Raw genomic sequence first — 19,398 nt, 5'->3', positions numbered from 1 at the left:
CTAAAACCTAACAATAGGGAAAAAAAAGCTCCACAGGCAATGTGGAGGAGAGAAACCTTAGAAGGGCCGTTCAAGGGGGGATCTCCCTTCTTAGATGTCGGTGATAGTAGTGTTGCAGACGGACAGTTGGTAAGCATGCACTCATGTGTGTGGTGAGACACAGATGAGTGCATGCAATAGCAACTGAACATTTTGAAAAATTAAAGATAGAGTTGATAGCGGATCTATTTGAGGCACAGGGGCGGCGCAAGAGGGTCACGTCCTCCCCGTCTTAGTCACGGGACATTCAACACTCCGGTCGTTGCTCAGGGACAGCCGGAGACAGGGGGAAGGGGGGTGGCGTAGAGAGGGTCGCAAACTCCCGACATCATCGCGGGACATCCGGCACTCCGGTCACCACTACGAGACCTCCGAAGACAGGGGGGCACGCAGAGGGGGTCGCAATCTCCCGGCCTTCGTCACGGGACGTCCAACACTCCGGTCAACACTCCAGGACAGCAAGTCATAGGAAGACAGGGAGACGGGACAGGCGTTAGACAGCTCATGAGATTGTAGTAGGCGGACATAGCAATAGATACAAGTGGTAGGCATATATGTGAATGGAGTAGATATATGAAGTAAGCGTATTATGTGAATAGAATAGAAGTACTTAACCCAGCAATGAAACCGCGTTGACTGTTAATCTGTTAACAGTCTGTTAATCAGTTGACAGGACCACGGACAGACGGCGGTGAATAACTGATCCAATGCCTCGGAGGTGCATGTAGAGCAGTCACTACAAGCTTGGCCAGGACCCCGAGGCATCCATCACCTTGGTCAGCGCCAGGAGACGGGTACTCAGAGAGAAGGGGGAGGGAGGGGGGGGGGGAGAGGGGGGGGGGGAAGAGTTAGAGAGTTCCCATGTTTGTGGTGCTGCAAAGGAGCAGACATGTAGTACCCTGTAGTGCCATGTAGTACCCCGTAGTGCCATGTAGTACCCTATAGTACCCCATAGTGCCATGTAGTACCCCGTAGTATCCTGTAGTACCCTGTAGTGCCATGTAGTACCCTGTGGTGCCATGTAGAGCTATGTAAGCCATGTAGTACCCTGTAATGCCATGCAGTACCAAGTAGTACTCTGTGGTACCATGTAGTACCCTGTACCCTAACTAAACTACCCTATAGTAAACTACCCAGTGGTACCATGTAGTACCCTGTACCATAACTAAACTACACAGATTAATCTAAAGGTCAGTCCCCGACCAGGTGAGATCAAGGTAGGTTGAAGGAGAGAGAGAAAAGATGAGTCTTAAGCAGGGATTTAAAGCTTGCCAATGTCCCTCCAAATTCCTCAGAGACGTCACCCCAGTCATCACACACATAATAAACCTCTCTATAAAACAGGGGCACGTCCCCAAGGACTTCAAAATTGCGAGAGTGACCCCTCTGCACAAAAAGGGCAGCAAATTAGACCCAGGCAACTACCGCCCTGTTTCTATTCAAATCAAATCAAATCAAATGTATTTATAAGGCCCGACAACACACGTTAATGTCCCCATGGGCCGTACAGGTCTTCTTTAAACAAGTCAAGAAGAAAACATAACAATAAGTCAAGAACAGAACAAGAACACCATAAGGTCCAAACATTTTTAGATTAATGCAAATAAATGAAAGAATGCAAGCACTCCCAGACATACCCCACGCGAAGGTAAGGAAAAACTCACTAAAACCTAACAATAGGGAAAAAAGCTCCACATGCAGTGTGGAGGAGAGAAACCTTAGAAGGGCCATTCAAGGGGGGATCTCCCTTCTTAGATGTTGGTGATAGTAGTGTTGCAGACGGACAGTTGGTAAGCATGCACTCATGTGTGTAGTGAAACACAGATGAGTGCATGCAATAGCAACTGAACATTTTGAAAGATTAAAGATAGAGCTAATAGCGATAGCAACTGAACATTTTGAAAGATTAAAGATAGAGCTGATAGCGGATCTATTTGAGGCACAGGGGCGGCGCAAGGAGGGTCACGTCCTCCCCGTCTTAGTCACGGGACATTCAACACTCCGGTCATTGCTCAGGGACAGCCGGAGACAGGGAGAAAGTCATGGAGAAAATAGTCTACGAACAGGTCGAAAAGTACCTGGCGGAAAAAAATCGAATCTACGAATTCCAATCTGGCTTCAGAACGTCCCACTCCACTGACACATGCCTCCTCTATTTGAACGACCACATCAAACAAGAGGTGGACGCGGGCAAATACTGCGGCATGGTCATGCTGGACCTACAAAAGGCCTTCGACACTGTCAATCACTCCATTCTGATGGACAAGCTAAAAGCAATTGGTTTTGATAGCTTATCAGTGAGCTGGATGCAATCCTACCTGGAGGGGAGAGAACAGATGGTAGAGGTAAACGGTACTCTATCTCCCCCCTCACAGTGAGCTGTGGTGTTCCACAAGGAAGCATACTAGGACCGCTACTCTTCCTAATTTATGCAAATGACATGTCGTCAGCCTGTGACTGCAACTTGTTCCTGTTTGCGGATGACTCAGCCCTGCTGGTCTCTGACAAGAACAAGTTGCAGGTTGAAAAAACCCTCAGCTCGGAACTAGGCAAAATCTGCATATGGCTCGCTGATAACAAACTATCATTACACATGGGCAAAACAGAGTCCATTCTCTTCGGTTCAAATAACAAACTCAGCAAGACCGACGGCTTCTCAGTTACAGTGGGTGACAATATTGTCACAAGGAAAGACGAAATTACCTACCTGGGTTCCATCCTAGAGGCAAATCTTTCCTGTGACAAAATGGCATCCAATGTAATAAAAAAAGTCAACCAACGAACTAGATTCTTGTACCGGATCTCCTCTCTGGTAAACAAGAATACCTTGAAGACTCTGGCAGGAGCACTCATTCAAGGGTACTATGACTATGCGTGCACCTCATGGTACCAAAGCACCTCAAAGGCGCTTAAAACAAAATTACAAACATCACAAAACAAACTGGTCAGACTACTACTTGACCTGAACCCCAGAACCCACCTCACCCCTGCCCACTTTGACAACCTAGGATGGCTTAGAGTAGACGACAGAGTACAGCAACTTGCAATGGGCCTGGTCTACAAGATACACTATACGAATACCACAACCACTACACCAGAGGAAGCTCAACAAATCATGTTAAACCCAGATTCGGCTCAAACAAGGGACTAAACACGTTTCGCAATTATGCCACAACAATGTGGAATGCCCTACCCAAAGCTGTAAAGGAATGTGAATCCCTGCCCACATTCAAAACCGCTCTTAAAGAGCACCTACGGGAGGCTGCAATTCGAAACTGGCCACCGTAAATGCCCAAAACCCCCACCACCTCCTAATAGACAGTCTCCTCCCCACCGCATGTATATATTCCCTCCCCGCCGTATGTATATTTCTCTCCCACCCACCCACCCCCTCCTAATGTACAGTCCCCTCCCCATCATATGTATATACTCTGTCAGGATCTAGGGGTAACAGTACTGTATATTTGAATACCGTTTATGTCACAAATGTATCAGTACTAAATACCTATATGTCCCTATGCCATAAATGTCATGTATGTTGTGTATGTCATAAATGTCTATATGAATTGAAAATGGGGGACCCTGATGGAAACAAGACAAACGTATTTCTCAGGTCTGCATCCCCTTAACAATTGTATGTATTGAGCCGTACTGTATTGTACCCATTCTGCAATCTGTTCATTCATTCATTCCATGCTTTATTTGTTTAAAACGAGACGATTCAGAAATGTGTCCATGTGTACATTGCGATTTCAAGAGGGGTGGACCACATGGGAAACAGCAATGACGTAACAACTACACCTCCCTATCTGCCATTGCTTGAAGTTTCTATGTATCTACTGTATGTATCTGCAGGAAAGCACAAGCATCAATTAAAAGTAACATCTAATAGTTATTACATTGGGGCATTGATGTGTATTTTAAGTGATGTTATTTTTGCCTGTTGTGTGTAATTTTATATTTGTGTATGCTTTATTTTTTTATTTGGACCATGAGTCCGTATTAAAGTTAAATAAGTGTATACTTCTTCCTACTCCTTTTTGAACATGTAAATTGAGTTATGTTTTGCTTTTGTTTAGTTATTTATTTAGTTTGAGTTATGTTTAGATTTTGTTTAGTTATTTATTTTGTTTGTATTCATTTACATGTTCGAAATAAAGATTTCAAATCAAATCAAAAAGTTTGAATTGAAAATTACAAACACCGCATTTTTGAAGAGCTTAAACTATATTGCCAGCTATCTTTATTATTTTACCCTTCCCGTACCTGTACCTCCCCTCCCCCGTGCTGCTATGACGCCTGAATTCCCCTAATAGTCCATGGGCCAGACCAGATATCGGTACCACTCAAGGTGACGAAACTTACATATGATTTTTTTAAAGATCTATGTCTGTAGATTATATTTTGGTATGATAGCCTGTAAGAGCCAACGCTATATATTTAGGTTATTGTATTATATGAATGTTTAATATTGATTGGATTTAGATAAAGTCTTTGAACAGTCGTATTTGTCATAATAGGGCATTCTAGAACATAGAACCTTCTAGAACGTTTGTAGTGATGTCATAATAGACCTTTCTGGAACAAAAAACATTCTAGAACCACAGTACGTCATGATAGAAAGTTATGGAAGCTTCGTGATGTCACCGTATGATGTCATAACCGAACATTCTAGAACATTTGGGTCTCTTAAGCTTGACGTTCTCTCAGAACGGCAGTTTGCATCTTCAACCGGACTGAACAAGACTGAACAGATGGACTCAACAATGGACTGAAGCCAGGAGCCAGCAAGTGGATTTACGGCTTTCACATTACGAAGGAATCTTCAGATGTCGAGTCTGCAGTGATTTGGAGACTGGGAAAATACAGTTTTCTTACCTTGTAGTAGTACTTGTAGCTTGTAGTAGTATTTGTAGTAGTGACAGGAATATTTAGGAAAGTAGATTTAGGACCACTTCTGTAAAGAAAGACTTTGCAAATAAACCATTTGGAGCGGCTGTGGACATTGCTTTTCTTTATCAACGGACGTACTACTCACAAGTAAGTAATTTGACCAGTGGAGTGGATCGCCGGCCCTCACAATAGTAAGAAAACTCTGTTCCAAGAGGAAAAAGGAACAACATGAACTACTGGAGCGCTGAAAGAAGGATAACAACAAAAATGTCGAAACCTAAGAAGGTTGAGAGGACACAAAAGGTCCATGAGGAAAAGGTCCGTAATGCCATTAAAAAGAGGAAGGCTAAGTTAGGTCAGCTAACTGGTCACCTGAATAAGATTAATCAATTAATGGATGAGGACGACGACGGTAACTTGGAAGGTGACAAGATTGGTAGAATTCAACAAGCTATTCGGAGAGTACGCGCAAATGAGATTACAGAAACCACGGAGAAAGACACGCAGTTGAATGCTGCTGGATAACGAGATGAAATAGCATGATAAAACCAGTTATCAAACAGTTATAAAAGATTCCCCCAGTTGCAAAGCCAAAGAAGCGTTGCAGTAAAGTAGCTGTAGCCTGCGGTTTTGGTGAGTTTCAATCAATATTGTGCTATTCAATTGTCAAGATACAAGATACTTTAATGCCACACAACAATGGTTGGTGGTAATTGTTTTCGGTACAGATTGTTAAGCACTGGTTACATCAAACATGAAACAGACATCAAACATCAAAGACGCCCCCCTCCCAATCCCACAATAAATACATATATACATAAATACAGTCACGGTAACAGTGTCAGTCAGTGACAGATGCTTGCCCGTCTGTGCAAAGGGGGGCGGGCCAGGGTGTTCAGTCGAGTGTGCTCCATGCTACAAGCTAATAACGTTAACGTAGTTTCATTCTGAGGAAGGAACCATTTCAGAGGTACTTATAATTGTATTGATATGCTGTACGATAAGAACAAGGTCTATATACATTTTGAATGTTTTTGAGAGTTTTATATGAACGTGGGGAACGTTCCATATGCTAGCGCACTTTAGCCTAAATTAGCATGTGGCATATGATAATCCCACGTGCTGTGATAAGATAGCCTACTTTATCTTAGCATAGCTAAAAGTAGCCTGATTGATTATTAATTCTGAAAGCAATGAAAAGATGATGAAGCGATAAAAGATGGTAAATAGCTTTTATTGTCTGAATGCCTGCTTGACGCAGGCCAGGTTTTTCTAGCACCCCGTTCCACCCTGGGAGCAGTTCCAGACCACCCATCACCACGTGTGCCCACGCGGGGACGAGGCGGTGTGCCGGACCGATACAAGATGGCGAGCCAACCCACTGAACCTCTGATATAGCTCAAGGCTAATGCCAGCCTGATTTGAATACCCCTGTTGCTCAACTCCTGTTACCTCAACAGTCCGGTAGGATTGAACTGATTGAACTTGAATTATAAGAACTTCCACGGATTGAACTGATTGAACGAGAATACAAGGACATTCCAAGGGCTTCGACCCCGTTCACCTTTTGTTATTTTGATATTGTGTTTTGTATTTGAATCAACCTAGGGCTTGATATCGAACTAACCCTCCTTAAAGGAGAGGTTACCGAAAAAAACCTAAAAGGGATACTTCGAACCACTTTACGTCTGTATGTATTGTTACTGTCTAGCTAGCGCGCTTTTAGTTAATAAACTGGTTATTATTATAATTCTGTCTCTGGTCCACTATTCTTTTAATTGTGCATATTACTCCTCTCCTCATTCGTACCTAGAACTGTGCCCGTGGCGAACAGCTGTTACAAGTAAGTGACACAGGTGCTACACTTACAAGACGAAAATGGGTTTAATCGTCGGAGAGACTTTGATGGACCAGCATACAATTTCGAGCCTGTTAGGCAAGAGAGACCAGCAGCAGGTGCCTGTCAGACCTCGATATCGCCAGGAGATGGAGATATGGGGCAACAACAACAGGTAGAGGATCGGTCAGACGTCGTGGTAAGCGTCATTATCAACAGAATGAATGAATGAATGAAAACTTTATTTAACAGATTGCAGAATGGGTTGAGAATAGAGTTGAGATGGGTAACCTAGTCCCATCCCAAATATTTACGTTACTACTTTCTGGTGATGTATCATAGTTACAAACAGTAGAGGTTGAGTACTTTCTTGTGATGTATCATAATTAAAGACAGTAGAGGTTGAATCCTTTCTGGTAATGTAACATAGTTAAAATAGTAGAGGTTGAATACTTTCATCACCAGAAAGGAAGCTACTGTATGAATGCCCAAGGGAATCAGTCCTTACCAATGGGAACATATCCGCCCCTTTCAAGCTTCTGCGCAGGACCAGACAGGGTTGTCACCTTTCCCCTCTTATATTCGCACTGGCCTTAGAGCCTTTAGCTTCGGCCATCAGGGGAAACGTGAACATAAAAGGCATTGTTGCAGGTCAAGAAGAACACAAGATGCTATTATATGCGGACAATATTCTGTTGCTATCGAGCAATCCAGAGGCTGCGGTACCAGAGATTCTATCTGTGATTGACTCCTTTTCACGTATATCAGGTTACAAGATTAATTGGAATAAGTCAGAGGCAATGCCGTTGTCTAGATTGTGCCCTCCGGATATCCGCAAGAATTGGAGATTTAAATGGCTCCCATCTGGTTTGGTGTGAATGAATGAAAACTTTATTTAACAGATTGCAGAATGGGTACAATACAGTACGGCTCAATACACACAAGTGTTAACACATTCAGCGCCAGAGGTCGCTGTGGGCCATATGGCCGTGTGTGCCTGCGCTTTAATGAATGGGGATACATGCCGGTGTTTGCAGTGCTAAAACTATATTAAATATCATAGCTATGGACAGGGCCGCCTGGGAGAAATGCGAGGCCCTGTGCAAGATTTAAACGCGAAATCCAAAGAGAAAAGGGTCTATACCAGAGAAAACAAAGTAGCAAGGAGCCAATGGCAGACATCAGCTAAATAGGCTAACTGCAAATAGAGTAGCCAGGTACTGACACCAGGCCACACACAGCTTTGGCCAACGCTACCCAAGCTACACAAACGACCAAGACAATTCACACACAGCACATGTCGTATCTCCAAATGTTGTGAAGTAACATGTTTTGCCTGGAAAAAAACATCGTTATTAACAAAACATTCGGGAGGGGAAGGAAGGAAGAGTGGGGTAATGTCCAATGGACATCTTACCTGCACCAAGGAACGCAGGGCGAAAGGCCGCAACACAGGTCTCCACGTTGACGAAAGGCCTCTCGCTGGCGGGACAAAAAGAAGCTATGGCCGGAGCCTTGTCATGGTGCAGGCCCGACTACATCTTCTGTCAAAGATGATGTCGTAGTCAGAGTGCCAGGGCCTGCTATTCTCACGGCTAATGTCAATGGTCGTAGCACAAGCTAACAGCTAACTCTAGGCTAACTGATAGCATCAAGCTAACGTTCCCAGCTGAGCGAAAACGAGCAGCTAACGTCGTAGCTAAACAGCTAACTGGCTAACAGTTAGCTCAACCCGGCTATCGCTAACCACTAGCTAACGCAGAAGCAAGCTATGCGGCTACCACTGAAAAACTGTACAACGTGAGAAAAGCAATACAGGCCAACACTTCAGACAGCCGCTGTGTTTTCCTCTTCTCATCCGAAGAGAGAAGGGAAAAAGAAGGCAATACACGTCCCACTACAGAGTGGTGTTTACCATAGCGGTGCCGGCAACAAGTGCCTCGCGGACTATAGCCGACTTGAGCATGGAGATATTCTCATAATGAAACACCAAGCTCACCTCCCTCGCACCAGGTGCTGACACCAGGCCACACACCGGTAGCTACTACAACAGCTAGCCGGCCCGTTTGGCTCCCGAGAGAGAGAGAGATATGTCCACGGCGGGAATAGAATAGAGTGCATTAAAAACTCACCAAACGTCCAAGAGGATGGAGACAACCGCGTGGAGTTGACGAAGTTCATCTGCCGAATGACCGTCCTCTTCATCTTGGCATAACAATGCTGCACGCGCTCTCTCTAGGTTAGCTAACGCTAGTTAGCCTTTAGCTAAGCTAGCTACTAGCCGACATCATCATGGCTATCCCGACTGAACCACACGTTAGCACTCAATATTATAACGTAGCTAAAGCTAACTAGCTGTCCCTGCCTTTAGCCGGGATGGCTAGCCTGACTGAACTGTCTAACATGCAACAACTTTCATCTTCAGTCCATCTGCCGAATGACCGTCCTCTTCGTTTTGGCTGGCATAACTAAGCATAACCTCCAAAGCTGCACGCACGAAATAGTCAAACGCAGCTGATGCACGCCGGCGTACACATGATGTAACCCCTCCCTTCATTGAAACCAATAGTATGTCTGCTGCAGAGCCCCAGAGCTCCAATAGTGAGTATGTCTGCTGCAGAGCCGCAGAGCCAGGAACATTCTACAAACGTGTCTAATGTGAAATATATAAGCATATAAGCAAAACTAGATTTTAGGTCTGTGATGAAAAAGGGACTCGCGGGAAGGGGGGCCTCGCAAAAAAAAAAAAAAAAAAAAAAAAAAAATCTTTATTTTTTTTTGTGCGAGGCCCCCCTTCCTGCGAGGCCCTGTGCGACCACCCCCTGAGGCGGCCCTGGCTATGGATATAAAACTATTGCCCATTTGACATCGAGTATCTATCGTTCAATTTGTAAAAAAAAATAAAAAATGCATCCATACATTCCCGTTTTATACCATGGTGATTATGAGTATAGTTTTAGAGTAATTCTGTGTAATCACAGGAAACGCCGCTAAGCAGCATTTAGTGCATTTGACTAGAAACCGTGCCATTCCTCGCCTGGATCAACAATCAATCTGAAATCAACGCTATATTATTGGTATTATGTTTCATCATGCATGCATGAAAGGGTGGGGTGTGGGGGGGGGGGTTCTATGCTTCGATCGTCACCAACGGCATACGTTGTGGAGTAACGTTACAATAACACTTTCGGATCACAACGAAGGCATGCTTGGATCAACGCAAGATTGATACCATATAGCCCTTACCTTGACTAGGATGTACTGCAAAAAGAATATTCCAATTATCTGATTGCCATCCAAGTATTGATGTCAATCATGTTGCCAACATAATCCACCAAAGAACATGAATCGGCGGTGCTTGATTCTCTCCAATCCATGTGTTATAAACGTTACTCCTGCCTGACTAGGAAAACCCGGACCGGACTTTTTAGATTGACGTACAGGCTGAGCCAGAGGGTTTCCAAGGATGTGCAATACCGGCCGCAAGCGCTGTAGGCGGCGGTATTGGACGTTTGCGATCGCAGACCCATTCAGGACAGCCTGCACAGGCTGTTTCGATGGATAATGAATGAAAATAGTGAATAAAAGAAATAACGACCCAGAAACGAGAATCTTCGTTTCTAGCACTGAACCGTTGGGCCACAGAAACGAGAATTCTCGTGAATGTCACTGGATGTGTTAAGGGGATGCAGACCAGAGAAAGACGTTTGTCTTGTTTACATCAGGGTCCCCCATTTTCAATTCATAGTGACATTTATGACATACACAACATACATGACATCATGACATTTATGGCATAAGGACATACATGACATACAGGTATATAGTACTGTTACATTTGTGACATATACGATATGCAAATATACAGTACTGTTACCCATAGATCCTAACAGAGAATATATACATATGATGGGGAGGAGACTGTACATTAGGAGGGAGTGGGTGGGTGGGAGAAAAATATACATACGATGGGGAGAAAATATATACATACGGTGGGGAGGAGACTGTCTATTAGGAGGGGGTTGGACATTTATGGTGGCCAGTTTCGAATTGCAGCCTCCCGTAGGTGCTCTTTAAGAGTGGTTTTGAATGTGGGTAGAGATTCACATCTTTTTATGGCTGTGGGTAGGGCGTTCCACATTGTTGTGGTGTAGCCGGTCTCGTATTGCTCTGCGTTGTGTTTCAGATTCGACCCCTGTTAAGGGATTGCCCGGAGTGGGAGTTGAACCCCGGTCTACTGCGTCGCGGGCGGCATCACAGACCACTATACCAAGATGTAATGGGTCTGGATGCCTTTTAAGGGGGAGTGAGTTTAACTTGCAGTACCACTTAACGTCCACAGCCACTTCACTATACAAGTCCCTCGTGACTGTGGATAGACATGCAGTACCTCCGTTACACTCACCCCCCTAAACTCACTCCACCCAGGGCATCCGGGTCACGGCACCAAGTGTGACCGGTGTACTTAGACGGCGTTGTGTTAAAGATGACAGACAGGGAGACTGTTGGTTGTATTTATTTTCACCCTGTTGTTACAAAGGCAACAAAATGCAGCAGCATTAGGGACACAGTCATGGCATCTGCAGCACGAGCTGTCTCAATCCATGGAGACACTTACTCATAAGAATTACACATTAGAATTACACATTAGAAAAATACATTGGAAAAATAAACAATTCAATACAAAACGGACCAAAAACATGGGTGTGCTGTCCTCCCAATGATGTTTTTAATCAAAGGTAGACGGCCAGCCAAACTCTTCAATAAGCAACACAAGAGTCAAACGTAGCTTCCTTGTTTAATGTAGTTCTTGTTGACATGTTGCTAGGATAGGAGTAAAACTGAAACAGAATGAAGTGCATAGTGTTACTACTAGTGCACGTAAAAAGTATAGATATACAGTAAGTTTACTAAACGATTATATGTAGACATGTTGTACTAAACATTCCAAGTATTATGAACATCTACTGTATCGGCCATTAGCATGTATCATAGGTAATAGAATACGAACATAACAGAGTCCCATCGACGACAATATACTTCAAAACTGAAAGATAACCTTGCAAACAATAAAGGATTACTTACAGACAATGCTTAGGGGCAAATCAAAGGATTACAACAGATAAGAACAGCATGTTGTTCATAATGAGAACTCTCTTCTAAGCAGCTGCAGGTCCCACTTCCTGTTTATCTGTGAGATCCTACTTCCTGTATATACCACGTTCGACCAACAGGTGGTGCCAAAGCAAATCAAAACCATATACACTGCCTGGGAGGCAGAACAATGGGAGCTACTGTACACACATACCTGTTGTTACAAAGGCACACAATGCATCAGCATTAGGGACACAGTCATGGCATCTGCAGCACGAGCTACGATTGAGAAAAGATGTGACGTCCATTAGCATGTTACCAGGGCACGTGCTGTGTGTGAACCGCCCTACATGCTAGCTACTAAAGTGCATTTATCAAGTTCCCTCCTAACCAGGTCAAACCTCCCACAAAACAACTGCACAGGTACATATTATCAACATGAGTTACATTACAAACTCGTTTCACAGTTTAGGAATATAATATACAATATTTAACAACTTTTAGACCGAAGTCTATCATTGAACATAGAGCTAGACCTCACCTGTCTCAATCCATGGAGACACTGGCGCATTAAACAGGAACCAGACAATATGCGTGCTCCGGAAGGGAGGTGCCGATTTAAAAATAAAAGACTTAGCTCCCAAACGTGCAATAAAATAAAACGAAAGCAATGAAATAAAACCAAAGCAATAAAATAAAACGTTAAGGATTATTAGTGGAATGTATTAAAGTGTATTTTGTGATGGGGTGTAATTATCCATACAAGGCAAAAAGGCACTTGTTATATTGGCATAATTGTGAAATGTGTTTAGTCCCTTGTTTGTGCCGAATCTGGGTTGCACATGATTTGTGGAACTCCCTCTGGTGTTGTGGGCGTGGTATTCACTGACCTTTGGGAAGTATTTTGACATGTACATGGGTACCTGTGTGGTGTAGTCGTGTATCTTGTAGACCAAGCCCATTGCAAGTTGCTGTACTCTGTCGTCTACTCTAAGCCATCCTGGGAAGGCAAAGTGGGCAGGGGTGAGGTGGGTTCTAGGAGTAAGGTCAAGTAGTAGTCTGACCAGTTTCTTTTGTGATGTTTGTAATCTTGTTTTTAGCGCCTTTGAGGTGCTTTGGTACCATGAGGTCTACTTGAGTGTCACAATTACTCCAGGATTGAAGGATATAATGCAGGTGAATTTATTACCACTTATCCAAATGTAGCAAGGTGGATTATCCCTACTTTATGAGAGTAGATGTACACTGGCACCAGGTAGTGGGAACGCAGCAGATCTGAGTCCGGCTGCATCCCTGACTGTAGTGCAGGGGTATTAGAGTGGAGCTTTAGCAGCGGGAGTGGATGGCGCCTAGGATTTACTAACCTAGGGGTAGTGCGCTGGTCCTTCTTGCCCTCCAGTGCGACTCGCAGTAATTCCCCACACACCCACCCTTCTCCTAATACCTCCCGCACCCTCCCACACCCGGTGGCAGTAGTGATAGATGATATACTTTCTCCCCAAAGCAGTACCTTTCCTTGCTGATGAGCAGAGACCTGTCCCAATGATGTATAGGCCGTGGGTAAGAAGGGGTTAAACAACACAACACATTAACAGACACAGTGATCCCATTTCGTTCTCTTTACTAAGTCTTATTCTCTGGTTAACAAAAGCTCTTCCCGCTTACACGAGGCACAATGACCAAAGCTCTTCCCGCTTACACGAGGCGCAATGACCAAAGCTCTTCCCGCTTACACGAGGCGCAATGACCAAAGCTCTTCCCGCTTACACGAGGCACAATGACCAAAGCTCTTCCCGCTTACACGAGGCGCAATGACCAAAGCTCTTCCCGCTTACACGAGGTGCAATGACCAAAGCTCTTCCCGCTTACGCAACACAATAGGTACCGCTATTCCCACACTGGTCAATACACAGTAATGGAACCCGTCCCTTTAAGGGTTGAAATGCTGGGCTATCACACAACACATTTCAATACACAGTTACCCAAAAGACAGTGGGCCCACATTGAAAACAAAAGTCCTATCTAAGCAGGCAGTTATAATAACAAAATAACAAAATAACAAATGTCGCGGCGCCCCTAAACAATGGTACACGGGCCAGTTCAAAGTAGTGATTCTCTTCGCCTCTTTAAGGGCTTGCGCCGCACGAAGAGAATTTTTACCCCAGGCTCCAGCACTCGGAGTACTCACTGTAACTGGCTCGTGTGTACTTAACCCGGGCGGGCCTGCTCTCGCAATGAAGGTCCGCGTTGCGAGATGGCCGTCGGACGGTCCCGTGTTTGTCACCTGCGACAGGCAGGGGCGGGCTGGGTTGACGTTACGCAGGCGACGGCTGGAGGTGGTTGTAGTCTGGCGACGTCCGTTTGGGGAGTCCGCTGCTGCGACACGCGGGCTAAACTGTGGCCCTAGGCCTAACTGAAGCTAAGCTGTGGATCAAGCGAGCCCCTGTCCTGGCGCCTATACTTTAACTAAAACGCAACAGGTACAATATCTACCACGCTCTTCGGCAGTAACACGTCTGCTTCTCTGTTCACAATGTCTCTTTAGCCTTAACTGGAAGCTAAGCTATCGCATACGACATTACTAACCCGCCCCTAGACGGGGGTCATATCTCATGTGTCCTTAGTGTCTAGAGCTCCGCTCCACGCGTCCGCTCCCATCTGTGTAGAAACGACGAAGAGGGTGTTCCGCTGTCTCGGTTCTTCCTTCAGCCCTCTCTTCCTCTTCTGTCATCTGTCCTGCCCAACGTCACACCAGTTCCCCCTGCAGTCCAGTGCACGCTCCACTATTAACAGTCAATGTTAGAAAGGGGAGTTTACACAACGTTATCTTGAACACAGTAGAGTACAAGGAATTAGGTTAGAGACATTGAATTATTGTTGAACATATTCAGGTGTCTACACAAACAAATTTAAATAATCTATTGAACTGGTCAAAACTTAGTTTGTCATTGATGAGAAAGATAAATACTGTAAAAATGTATTTAAAAAATGTATGTAACATACATGTTGCCTTTGGAATTCCCTCCTCCTCTTCTAACGAGGTTTAATATGGCCTTGAGCTGCTTCTTGTGGGCGGTTAAGGAACCCTCTTTCAACAAAACAAAATTATATGTGTAGCGGCCTCTGCCTGGGTCCGCTTCTGGTGGTAGTCGGGAGGTATTCCGTACGCGCTTTCTATTCAATAATAGTCTCCACACTTTCAGTTCCGTTGTCAGATATCAATGGATATCCGATTTATTTAGAAAAGCAATTTACATTGAAGATGGGAACAAAGCGGTCAGAAAACTGTGTGCCTTTCCCGTTCTACCCCTCACCCAGAGCCGTTGAAGATATTACCATCACTAATTTATGCCCTCAGCTGCGCAGTGACGGGTCTGCCTAGACAGTGCCGTTCAGGCAAGTCAGGTGAACCACAGCCCACAATACAACTGAGGCCAATCCATTTTTCCCCAGAATAGGCAAACACTGGGCAAGCATTCCCTTTTTGGCTACACAGATAAATCATAACATTCACATATCCTTCTATTTGATATAATAATAATAATAATAATAATAATAATAATAATAATAATAATAATAATAATAATAATAATAATAATAATAATAATAATAATAATAATAATAATAATAATAATAATAATAATAATAATAATAATAATAATAATAATAATAATAATAATAATAATAATAATAATAATAATGATGATGATGATGATAATAATAATAATAATAATAATAATAATAATAATAATAATAATAATAATAATAATAATAATAATAATAATAATAATAATAATAATAATAATAATAATAATAATAATAATAATAATAATAATAATAATAATCCATAACTAAAAACACTCATATGGCTCTTACAATATGCATCAGTCGAGGAAGGTGGTTTGGGATGCCCACGAATAGACTGGTACCATTATGCCTCACTAAGCCAGCTGTCCAAGGTTAACCTATCTGAGATCCAACTGACATTTGCTAGAGAGAGTTGTAAAAGGGCTCACCAGACATGTAGCATGGACCCCTACTGTTGACAGAGTCTGCTATGGGGCGACAATAATATGTTCATGAGGCATGGTTTCTATCTTTAGCCATTAAACGGCATGGTTTATTTCACATTGGTCCACAGCAGTACATGAGACATCCTTCTCTTATGAGAGCGAAGGTGGAAAAGACAGAGGGGGAGTCGGCATCTCCTTATATACCCTCTACCTGGCGGCAGCATTAACAGCTCCGCCTATAGGACCTTTTTGCGGACCTCCCAAACTTTCAAACTTTTTAGATGAAGGAATGGGTACAATAGGAGACACGCCTCCAGTTTTTCAAAAGTTTTTGACACGCCTCAGCTTCTGAGCTGAAGGCGTGTTTTTGCGGACCTCCCAAACTTTCAAACTTTAGACTGTTTTCTTTATACGTTTTTCTTTTTCTTTCTTTCTACCACAAGACGCGGCCACTGATGGGTCCATGGGACTTGGATAAGTCCTGTGGACCCAACTCTGGCCACTGACCACATGAGCGAACGGGTACATACGCACACAATACACGGCCACTGATGGATCCATGGGACTTGGTAAAGCACTATGGACCCAACTATGACCACTGATAAAAACGTAACTACACTAGCATTATAAGACCTAAACATTGCTACCTACCATACAAGTGCATTGGTTTAGTGCACTTCCGGTTGCCACTGAGCGGAAATATTTGTGCGGACCTGTTCTCCCAAACTGGTAAGCAAATGACTGTTTTTACGTTATTCTCATTTTTACGTTACTATTATTATTATTATTATTTTTTTTAAACATTGAACTTAACTGATCACTATGACTTTATTGCTTTTATCGTTATTGTAACTGAGGGGTACAATTCCCTGACTGTATTACTAGATATGATACTTACTACCACTACCTTTGTACTTAATATTCGGCCACCCAGTACACGGCATAAATATATTATCATGAACACTCTCACGTAGATGAAACGGATCCAACACAAATGTACGAATTAGAAACAGGTCTTTATTTCTACACAGCGATGGTGTGTAGAAGAAGCACTTAATCACTTAATTACATTTATGAATTGAAATAGTATGCACTTTTATGGCAAGGAGTATTCGTCGGTATATCAATAGAGAATGTCCAATCTCTGAAGGCGCAGGTGGTAAATATACGACCTGGAATAGTTAAGGAATAACAGCAATGATACTTTAATGATTATACTAGATACACTAGAGGGGGTTAATCCGGTCGCTTGTAAGCCGACAGGAGTAGGAGGGGGGGGGGGGTAGAATCCGGCTGCCTCGTCCGGCCAAGGGTATCCCAGGTGAACCCACTGTAGTGCCGTTCAATGCGCCGGCGATCCTTGGACCACAGATGAAAGCAGGTGGACTCTTTGTGGGCCGGCTCTCTCCGGTCCACGGGGGAGAGACGTGAAGCGACCTCGTCTTGCAGAGCGTCTCCTCACCTTGCGTCCTCTCCAGGGGGGGGGGGGGTTCCAACACACGGCAGTGTCGGGGGTCTTTATCCATGGAATAATCAAAGTATCCAAAGCATAATCCGTGCCTGGGAAGGCGGGCTGTCGTCGGTAGAATAATCCGGTATACAGGTCCACTCGCTCGTCGGCTCTGGGGCTCCTCGGGTGCAGCTTCACATAGGGTCAACCACCCTGGGTAAGCAGCCAGTTCTCTGCCCGAAACGATGGGGTACTGACTACGGTAGTATTCTCACCGCACGAAGCACTATATATTAACAGACTATTATTAGCTTAATAGACTACGTCCAACTCGACGATATAGTGCCAAATATGACTATTCAAATATTAATATACACAATGTCTCAATACCGATGGTAGGCGAACTTGGCCTTACTCCCACACGTGGCGTCGCGGGGAGGCTTTACGTCTGTGACTCTATTGGAGGGTAAGAAACTGGACTGAAAAGAAAGTCCTACTTTAGTAGCGCAGTATATATACGCACTATGAACAAATAGTCCCATTAGTGGTGCGGTAGCCAAATTCCTACGCAGAACTAGGACTTGTTCGTACATGTCGAGCGGTACGTTTGAACTGGGTCTGAGGGGTATGGCAGCCTGGCACCAAGGTCTCGACCAATAGTAGAATGGAGACTATTATGGGATGTTCAGTAGGCTAGAATGGATATTCAATGCATATTGTACAAGGAATATACAAGGGATATCAGGGAATATTAGAGAATATACAAATACAATTAAATATATATATATAAATAATATATATATATTCGGTTTAATCTGGCCCTTCACAACAGCCGCCCCCTGAATAGGTCCCAGACCTAATCAGTTAAACAGAGACAGATTAATCGCGTTGTCTATTTACACATAAGGGTTTGCTGTAGGGGTCAGTCAACTTCACAAAGTCATAGGGTTGTAGGGTCATGGTCATCATCGATTGTGTCTGGGAGTCGAGGCAGTTCTATGAGCCTTGCCACGGGACGGGTGTAAGTGCGACCCTGGACGAGCACTTCAGCTGCTCGGACCTTGCCGTCGGCACCGGTGATCACTTTGCTTACGCGGCCGGCCGGCCACATAGCTCTGGGCAGTGATTGATCAATAATCATGACGACTGTTCCTTCTGTCAAATTGTCTCTCTCCTTTACCCACTTCTGGCGGGTCTGTAGAGACGGTAGGTAGTGCAGTAGGAAACTGTTCCAAAACTTGTCGGCTAATACTTGGCTGTACCTCCACATTCGTCGGCCGTTCGCTTCTTCAGGCCGGTACATTGTCTGTGGTAATGCAGGATCTAGCCGCCCCATCAGGAGTGTGTTGGGGGTAACTGGGTCGATATCCGCCACATCACTGGAGACATATCCGAGGGGCTTCGAGTTAAGTACTCCCTCAATCTCCGTGAGGACTGTCATTAGGACTTCTTCCGCCACAGTCTGGGCCCAAAGTACTGCGTACAGGGCTGTCTTTATGGAGCGCACTTCTCGTTCCCAAGTGCCACCGAAGTGGGGTGCGTTTGGGGGGTTGAATTGGAAATCAACCTGTGCTGGAGCGAGGTGGGTCTTAAGTTCTGGGCCCATAGCTTGGAAGCTCTCTCTCAGCTCTCTTTCGCCGCCTTTGAAGTTTGTCCCATGATCGGACAATAGGGTAGACGGTCTTCCTTTCCGTGATGTGAATCTACGGAAGGCCATAAGGAATGAGTCTGTGCTCATGGTCGGGAGAAGCTCGATGTGTATCGCTCTGGTGGTCATGCATTTGAATACAATACCCCACCGCTTCTCGGTTCCTCTTCCTTTCTTTATGTGCAGCGGGCCAAAGCAGTCCATACCCGTTGAGTGGAATGGCTTGTCACCGATTCGGAGGCGACATGGAGGAAGGTCAGCCATCCTTGGTATGCTGGGCTGCGCGCGCCACTTGCGGCAGTCTAGACATGTTCGCTGGAAGCGTCGTACCGCCTCTCTTCCTTGTAGGATCCAGTAACGACGTCTGATTTCCGCGAAGACTCTTTCTGCTCCTGCGTGATGTACATCCTCATCGTATTTCTTT

Source organism: Notolepis coatsorum (assembly GCF_963971535.1).
Source record: "Notolepis coatsorum genome assembly, chromosome: 6".
Taxonomy (NCBI): Eukaryota; Metazoa; Chordata; class Actinopteri; order Aulopiformes; family Paralepididae; genus Notolepis; species Notolepis coatsorum.
The sequence above is the reverse complement of the archived record's forward strand: the minus strand, read 5'-3'. Positions refer to the sequence as shown.